This window comes from Apis cerana, linkage group LG8 (genome assembly GCF_029169275.1).
Source record: "Apis cerana isolate GH-2021 linkage group LG8, AcerK_1.0, whole genome shotgun sequence".
NCBI classification, from domain to species: domain Eukaryota; kingdom Metazoa; phylum Arthropoda; class Insecta; order Hymenoptera; family Apidae; genus Apis; species Apis cerana.
The window spans coordinates 7,993,072-8,002,778 of record NC_083859.1 but is presented as its reverse complement, the minus strand read 5'-3'; the positions used below and the strand labels follow the sequence as shown (position 1 = coordinate 8,002,778).

The 9,707-nt window shown below is 44.0% G+C and overlaps 1 long non-coding RNA gene across 1 annotated transcript; it reads left to right on the top strand.

Moving 5' to 3' along the window:
• Positions 1-3,927: 3,927 nt before the first annotated feature.
• Positions 3,928-7,053, top strand: LOC133666512 (uncharacterized). The gene is made up of 2 exons (XR_009830728.1): positions 3,928-6,881; positions 6,946-7,053. It is a non-coding gene; the product is annotated as an uncharacterized LOC133666512 (long non-coding RNA).
• Positions 7,054-9,707: the final 2,654 nt, after the last annotated feature.

The following is a 9,707-nucleotide window of genomic DNA, read 5'->3' as shown; positions in this document are numbered from 1 at the left end:
TCTTTCCGATATGTATTATATGTCGGGTTGCGAAGTAAACGAAACGTATTTTGCATCAACTTTAGAAACGAAATTTCGTTACGAAACTTTTTTCTTACCTTTTTGGTAATTTAATACGTTTATTTCTTACGAATAAGTCACGAAATATCAGCTAATGCAGTAACAGAGAGTTCAGGACAAAGTTGGACAAACGAGTTCGAAAAAAGTAAAAAAAGGAAAAGAATATATAACAAGCAGAGGAGCAAACCCATCATAAGAATCGTGACTTACGTACCTGTTGATAACGGTATTCAGTTTTACCTCATCCTTGAAACAGTTAGGAATTCTTCCCCGACCCGTGTGTTTCCCCCTTGTTGGATTCTATTCTACCTGTGCCAGGGGACGTTATTTTCACGGGGGTTGATGTTTTAAGATTGGGAAAAAGAGGTGTGTTTCTTCCTCCTCCTCCTTCTCCTCCTCTTCCTCTTTTCTCCCTTTCTCTTCAGAGCAACTGCCAGACACGATTTATCAACATTTTAATGTTGTACTACTCGAGCTACACCATAATGGAGCCTGGAGTATAATAATGTACTCCCTCAAACCTTTTCCCAGGCTTCTCTATAGACCCCCCCTAAGAATAAGAATAAGACGTTGACACATGGTGGGGCTCGTACAAACACAATGTCCGTGATATAATGTACGACGGCGTAACTATGTTTTTTTTCATCTCTCTCTTTCTCTCTTTCCTCGAAAAAGATTCGCCACGAGACGACGGGATGTTTCGAGATCCTCGAGGCTGCTCGATTCACTATCGAGTCCTCTCCTCGCGTGATTCCCCGGCCTTCGTGACCGATCATACATCATCTCTCGAGGAGGAGCGTGACTTCGAGGAAGGATGAAATATCGTTTCACGAAACATCAGAAAGAAACACGTGGAGGTTTCCCTCGCGGAGACACCACGCTCCCCCACTTTTCCTCTCATTCGCTACATTCGAAGCAGCAGTTGGACGCAAGTTGGAATATTTTTTCGGTTATCACCTTCTCGGTTATACTTTGTTGCAATATTTCGAGAGTATCCCTGATTCTGTCTCCTTAATATTTCTTACCTCTCTCCTCGATACTGAACGGGCACTGTCGATTCGAAGAATCATGGAATATAATATTGCCAAATAAATCGATTCGCAGTAACAACGAAAAGATAACGAGGGAGACAATAAGGAGGAAGGCAAATCCAATAAGACTTTCGCGCGAAGGGAGGGGAGGGTCGGTCGAAAGTCAAAGCTGACCAATTAATGACCCGGACCCGCTTAATCCAGCCATTTGGTTCGGTGAACGACTTCTCCATCCTCCCCCGGGGGCATAATTCGATCCACGGCTTTGGCCGGCGCAGAGACACGAGGGTGTTACGAGGAACCCTCGTTTCGACGAGGAAACGTCCCCCGCGCTAAAGGCATCAGCCACTTATCTGGCACGCGCATCGGATTGCGTTCCTTATCGCAATGCTGCAACCACTTTCGCCACGACCCACACCCCCCCACCGGCAAAGTAAACGGAAACGACGCGGAAGAAGGAACGAAATTGTCTTGTCGGTCCAGCCATCTTGATCCCATCTTGGACGATTGGGCCGATTGCCTCGAGGCGCTAAGCCCCGACACTTTCGCTCTTTTCTCGAACTCCATTTCGATACATTTTTATGATTTTTATGATGAAATTCCTCCCCTGGGAGTAGAGACTTGAAGTCGGTCTCGCATGTATTTTTTTATAGAAATGATGGTATTGTTATTTAAGCAATTTCTTTTCTTCTAGTTTTCTTAGGTAAACTTGGAAATTTTTCTTTCGTCTCGGGATAGAATTCTATAGATATAAAGATAGGTTTAATTTATAAACGTTAATTTTGGGTTCACCATGTACCAAGATTTGTATCTGAAGCTCGATGCATCGGGATAGGCGCAGAAATCCATAATTAATCAGCCTCGAAAATTCGTTTCAGTTCCTCGTTCGAAATGAAAATCGTTTTCATCATTTTGAATGTTCAAATTACAGCCCTTTTGTCAACAAAACGCAAAGTATAAAACATAAAGTTATTAAAGATGCGCAAGGAAATTATTACCTATTTTATTTTTGTCGAAACTTTTTCGCTTCATTGGAACGATGTGTTAAAATAAAATTATATCGTAATAAATGGGAAACAGCTACGAATAAATTTATTATTCGAGCATTTTAATAATTAAATTGCTCGAAGTAACTTTATTCGAAATTTTTAACTCGAGTTACTTTCTCAACGGGTCAATGACCAACTCTGCTCACATCCCGCGAAGATCGAAAAGGAGATAAAAAGGAGAAGGTTCGCAGACCCGTATCGAAATAGTGCGTACATTTTTAATTCCACGAAGCAAAATCGCCTCTCCATCTTTCGAAAAAAATCGACAATCTCAGCCAAGAATCTTCGAGGACGGAAAGAGAAAAAACCTGTGAACGTTCGCAGACCCGTAACGAAATACTCCATTTTTCAAAAATTTCACGTGCGAATATTTTAGTAAGTTTGATCCACGAAGAAAACCCCGGGCGAGATCGATCGTGGTGTACGAGAAAATAGTGGATTAATTTTATTTAATTGCAACGAAACTTTTGACAAGGGATGGATCTTGTACGATTTCCTAATTTTTCATCAAGTAATGGTTTAAATAATAAAAGTTTAAATAAGTCTTTTAATAGATAATCAGGTATCTTTCGAAAGCAAAACTCCTGCAACTCGACAACAACCTCGCATCCAGTGGTGAAAATTTAATAATCGAAGTTTTATATTTTGATAATTTTTATCGTTCGAAACAATAACAATTGCAATTCTATCTCCAAATTATATGAAAAAAGTAGGACCGAACGGACTCTATTTTTAACTCCAACTTTTCCTTGGATGGAATTATTTCAATTTCTTTGACCAACTGCATCACTTTTTAACCAACACTTTCTAACGATGGATCAATTTCCTATTCCATTCCTTTACCCACTCCATCCTGGTAGCCAGCCCTTAACACCTAAACAAGTAGATATTCCTCTAACGTTTTCAAAGGAGAGAAAAAAAAGGAAAAAAAGAAAAAAAAAACTTGAAGAATAACCTCACCTCTTCCTCCTCCGAAGGAGGTCTTTCAGATACCCTCCCCCCCTCCCCCGTTCGTCCCACGAGTCAAGTGCATCGTTTTCAACTCGGTTAACGAGCGGGGAGGGAGGAGGGGGAGGACCGTCCCGCGTGAGTTTGCTTATATTCACCTTCCACGGTCGGGATAATGGCGTTCCTCCCCACCTCTCCCGTGGAGAGAGAGACGGTGCACGGCGACAATGGCGCAATCCGTAGTTTAGGGGAACAATGAGTGCGAAAGAATTACACGTTTATATCTTCTGCCAAGCCGGGGGGAGAGAGAGAGAGACAGGGAGAGAGAGCCCCCGCTGTCACGGTGGACCAAGGACTCTATCTCCTATTCTCAATACGCGCCGCGTCCTCGAGAAACCCATGGGTGGGCCAACCTGCCTGCCTCCATGGGAAACCCGTGGAGAAGAAGTCCTCGTGCGAAGTCTTGACGCGCACCTTACCTCCCCCTCCCCGCCTCACGCTGCCCTTTTCCGACCAACGTTTCCACCGAATCGAAATTTGATCGATTTCACGGGGAGATTCCTGGAAATATTCCCCCTGAAGAGAATCCACGCCAGCTTTCTCCGACCCTCCCCTATACGTTGTTCCGAATCGCGTGATTTCGTGATTCTTGGGAAATAGTTTCGCGTTGGTCGGTATATCGTTCTAAATTTTATTATTTTGTTGTTATTACTTTTCTTTCATTTTTTAAAGGGAAACGAAGAAGCTATCTCGTGCGATACGATACGATACGATACGATACGATGCGATACGATACGATATACGATACGATACGTTTCGTTTCATTCCACTCTCCTCTATCCTGTCTTGAAAGGAAGTTGGCGCCGGCCCGACTGGGTTTTTCCAATTAAGAGCCGCATCTGATAAAAGGGTGAAGCCCGTGTACGCGGAAATTTAACAAGTTTCGACGCGAGGCATCGTAGCGAGAACACAAAGTTGGTCGCGGAAGTTGCGGGCGCAACGCGCGGTTATTCATCGCGTTAAGACACACTCCATGCCAGGAGAAGAAGTTTCAGACACGCGAGCCGGCCGGAAAGTTGGAATTGGTCGTGAACGCGTTTAAGAAATATGGTCGCGAGCTGTGTGCAACGTTGCGTTTATCGGCCACCGTTATCGCACGCGTTACACGACGCGTTTCGTCTTCATTTCCTTCGAGGAATAATACTCGAGGCAACCGTTTAAATCCTGTTTCCTACTCCCTCGAGGGTGCAAGTGTATCGAGGGATCCGCTTTTTCTTTCTTTCTCTTTTTCTTTTTTTCCTTTTTTCGTCGTCCGTACGCAAACGAGGATCAACGCGTCACGGTAATTGGCATCGCGTGTTTCGTAAATTATATAACACGTCGTTGAATCATTACCGGACGATAATGAGTCTCTTCATCGGTTAGGCGGTACGGTACAACGTGTAATTTACCTAATGCAGTTACGATACCGTGCAATCTGCGGCTGATTGATGCGCGCCGAATTTTCGAACCCAGTGCACTTCCACTGTTCTCTCTTCTCGTACGAAATTTATCTCGATTCCCTATCTACCGTATATACACACCGACTTCCGATGGTAGCCGAGAGGCTTCGCATTTCCCGAACAGCGCCGATCTTACCCGAGCGCCGACGTTCGGGCTCGGTCGGCTCGACTCGGCTCGACTCGGCTTCCCGATGACAAGCGGCGAGTATCGAGATTGCGAGGAATTTTGAAACTTTTCTTACTCGCGTTTCGTATTTCTTTTTTTTAAATCTCGCAATAACTCACGCGATAACTCGATAACAAATATCGACTCGTTGTTCACCCCGTCGTCCTTCTTACAAAAATTCAATTACCCAAATGAAAATGCGTCGCGTGACAAATCCGGATCGTAAAGTCACGTTTTTACGACTCGGTCTCCATCTCCTCGCGTTATTATCCATAACGCGAGATCGAGTTCACACGCCCGCCCGATTACCCTCCACTACACCTATCATCTATCATCTCTCCTCGATCGGTAATTGAAACGCGTCTATATAATACGTTCGCGCAAGTGCCTCGGAACAATGGGTCCTCCGCTGTATACCATCCGCTGCGAGTGTCGCGCATCCTCACATCGGTGGTGTCATAATGTGCTACCTTGGATAATTGGATCGGTAGGCAGTCGCCTATATCCCGTGGCGGACCAGGCGAAACAGGCATTATATTGGCCGTGGCGAATCTGTGTACAAAACAGGCTCGTAACTCGATGGTGTCACGCTTCTTCGCCCTCCAACTTCTCCACTTCCCTCCCCTCGGGACACGCGCTCTTCCCTTCATCCTTCATCCAGAGATCCGTTCCTCGGGGAGGGGAGGAGGGGAGGTTAGGTAACGCGCTCGTGACCCGCGCGAGGTGGGTGGGGCTGTTTTGACTATCCTATGGGGGGAGAGAGGCTCGAGCGTGCGATCCTCGTTGGCCCGAGGATCGTGTCCGTCTTCGAGAAAGGGGATGAAAAATTAAAGACGGCCTGCCGTGGAACGGGCCGTGAAATTGTCTCGAGAAGATTTCTCTCGAAACCGAGCCCGAGGAGAAGAATGGGCCTCTTAATGCGTCTTTGTCGGGGAAAATTTATTGGCTTCGCGCCGGACCATATACTCCCTCTCTCTCTCTCTCTCTCTCTCCCTCCCTCTTTCTCCAAGATTTCTCGAGGAAAATGGAAAATAGGAAAATCGAAGGAATTGAACTCGAGTGTTCCTTGTATCGAGGGATTGTTGGACGTCATCTCGGGGAGGGAGAGGGATTGGATATCGAAACAAAAAAGGTTGGCCGGTAATGGCGATCGATCGATCGATCGATCCGGCATTCCTTTCTTCGCGAGAGGGCCACCCCTATCCAACCAACCGTTTTCACGGACAGAACGCTGTCAGGAATCACTTAGGCCCTCAGCTCTACGGCTAACAATGACACCCTCTCGAGAAATCGGACGCGCGATTCGATCCTCCTAACCTCTCTTTCCTCCTGCGTACAACGTCCGACGAAAGTTTTAAAAAAATTTATCAATAACGCTCCGAAGAAGAAGAAGAAGAAGAAGAAAAAGAACAAGTATCCTCTATTCTTCTAAAGGCGGACGATATCGATCGATGAAACAGAAACTGTCGTCGGAAGTTGCTGCGATCGAAATGTCGAGAGATTCCAAGAGTCGCTCTATCGATTTTGTATCGGGTGGAAACTCTCTCTGCCCGGCCACTTAGTCACGAGATTAGCCCGTCTCGAAATTCCACGTGTCACCGTGCCGGCTTTCTCTCTCCCTCTACAAGAGAGGAGAGGCGCATCATCGGGGATAGATGTTGGAACGACGGTTGGAATGACAGAAACACAGAGGAGGAGGAGGAGGAGGAGGATGAAAAAGGAAAGAAAAGGCAGAGCAGGAGCACAATGTTCGTCAGCGGGACAATGAAGTCAGTCTGTCGAACGATGGGGCAGAGGACTATCCGAGTATCGATACTAATCGATGTACACGCACACCGAGAACCGTGGCCCGTGCGTTTCTTCGATGCATACAGTGCAGGTCAAAAGTTTCTGCTCCCCTGTGTCCGTGAATGTACACGAGTTATTTCGATATATTACGGCATTTTAAGTTAGAGTTTCGAGTTACTTCGATCGATCGAAATTATGACACGTACGTTTTTAATTCCACGAAGCTTTTATTAACTCAATTATATATTTTTAGTGAAATAAGCTACTTCATCGGGATGGATAAAATAAAAGTTGCAATAACTGCAATGGAATAAGAAATGTTGTTATTTTTAATAAGGTATCGAAATGATGTACGTTTTTAATTCCACGAAGCTTTTATTAATTCAATTATACATTTTTAGTGAAATAAGCTACTTCATCGGGATGGATGAAATAAAAGTTGCAATAACTGCAATGGAATAAGAAATGTTGTTATTTTTAATAAGTGATCGCTTTATTCGAAATTTTTAGGTTTCGAATTTTTATAATTCAACGCCCAACTCTGTTCCTTTAAAAAATAAAAGGTATCGAAATTATGACATTGTTCATTTTCAATTCCTTTTTTCGAAAAAATTAATAATCGTAAGTAAGAATCTAGCGTGGTTCGAGGACAGAAAGTTAAAAAGGAGAACGTTCAATCAAATCTTCTCAAAAATCAATCCTGTAATCGACAATCTCACAGTGATGGGGATAAAAATTTAATAATTGAAATTACGAATAACTTTGAAGAAACTTAAGCGAGATATTTATTTAATTACAGTGAAACTTTTTCTAATCTTTCGCGATAAAAGCTTAAATTCTAAGATAATTACAGGCACTGTAATAAAACTTGTTCTACTACATTCGTTATTAATAAACAAGTAGATATTGGTACAAAATTATCACGAACGTGAACAAAGAGGCGAAATTTATATTTCAAATTTTCCATTTACAAAGATATCTGGCCAACTTTTCGAGACAAATAAACGAAGAACCAAAAACTCGTACGATTCATTAATCCCACGTGATCAAAGGAATTCAAATCAGGAGGGCAGACGTTTAGTGAGGAGAGGTAAGGGTCACTTTTAGGTATCCCCTAGGATTTGCCTCGATTTCGAGGGTTGACAGTGGTCAAGAAAGGTTGTCACGACGAAGCATGGATGGAAAAGGGTCGGTCTGGGAATATTTGGGGAAGAATGATGCGTCAAAATATGTCGAGAAAACGTCAAAACGGATGGTCGAAACGGGGGAAGAGGCGTCGGTGCATCGCAAGCATGCATCTATTCCAATAAAATTTCTTCTCGGAACCAAGAATACCTTTTTTCACCCCCTCTTCAAGACTCCTCTTTCCCTTCCAAGTCGAAATGGAATAAAGTTGGACTTTGATCGAAGGATCTTAAGACAGGGGAATTCCATTGGAAAAAAGCGAATTGCCGTCCGCGCCTGGCGAAAATGAATCTGTCACTCAGCACGCGAAAATTGTTCGTCGATTTCTTTCCCTCGTTTAAAAGTAATGCGATTGATTGTGTAATTCCAGACATTATATCCTGATTCCACCTTTCTTGCGCAGCTTCTTCACTTTCACAATTGATCGGAATATTAATTTCGAGCATAACTTCAAAGAATCAACAAAATACAATATAAACGTCTCCTTAAAAAAAAATCCTCAAAAATTTAATAACGATTGAAGTCGCTTACACGACCTCGTAATTTCGAGCATAACTTCAAAGAATCAACAAAATACAATTAAACGTCTCCTTAAAAAAAAAAATCCTCAAAAATTTAATAACGATTGAAGTCGCTTACACGACCTCGTAATTTCGAGCATAACTTCAAAGAATCAACAAAATACAATATAAACGTCTCCTTAAAAAAAAAAATCCTCAAAAATTTAATAACGATTGAAGTCGCTTACACGACCTCGTTCAGAGAATAAAAATTCTCTTTATCTTCCACTGATACCACTTTTCTCGACTCCGCTTCCTCCTGGAACACCCTGTAGAGGAGAGGGAACGACCGATCCACATTCTACAGGGTGGATCCGTATGCAAATAGGGCTCTCTCTTTCTCCTTCCCTCGGCTCCACCCCCGTCCTCGGGCGTCCATTGTGCTACGGGCACGTATGAACCCATACCAAGCCGAGGGGAAACTCGAACGTGAACGTGTTACACACGTACGAGCGGCCGCTCCAAGTAAGTATATTAATAATAATATACGCGGTGGCTCGGGGATCCGATATAATTATAGTCCCGTGCGGTTGGCTACGAAGATAGCATCGACGAAGATTACGCTGGCTACTCAGCGAGAGGGACAAAACCGTTCCGGGCTTTATACTTAGCGAGCCGCGAGCATTAGTGTCCGCGACTCGCTTCTTCTCCACCGAGGGGAAAAGAAGCAAGGAATAAAACTGAAAAAATTCGTCCAACCAATTTTCCCTCCTTCCTTCCAAACTTTTAATTAGATTCCTCGAGTTCCTTCCTCTTTCTCGAGAAACTAAATTCAATGCTGGAAATCGAACTTGCGTTACATGCTAAAAGCAACGAACGAGACGAAGCGTACAAATTAACAGAACGTAGAGATGAAATGAGAATGGAAAAAAAGTTTATCGCGGAAAAGCGCAGGCTACTTCTTGCCGCCCGATACGATATTTACGAGGCGATGCATCACGGGCCAACAATGGCTCATAACACCCTAGGAGAGGAGAAAGGCGGCCCGCGTGGAGAGGCAGTGTGCATGTGTGCCACGTGTGCGCACACGCCGCGAGCACCCCGAATACCCGGGGGCTCTATCGTATCGGAGGCCGGCAGATAACTCTTATCTCGGCGAGCCAGTATTCTTACGGCGAGGGAACCGGGACGGAATGTCGACCTCGTATCGAGCAGGGGAGGGGACGTTTCTTTCGCATTTTCTCTGCGGCGCGAATCGATCGAATGGAGGAAAGTGGAAGGTTTTCTTCGTCGATTCGAGCTGTATGTTTCGCGGGAAATTGGACGGGTTTGTGGTATTGGCGACAGGTGTGTCTTTGTTGGTCGATTCGTGTTCTCGGCAGGTGTAATTAATTTCTTATATTCTAATTTTATTTAAATCAGCCCGATTTAAATGAGAATTAAGATTGTCGAGGAATTTTTTTTTAATAAATAAACGC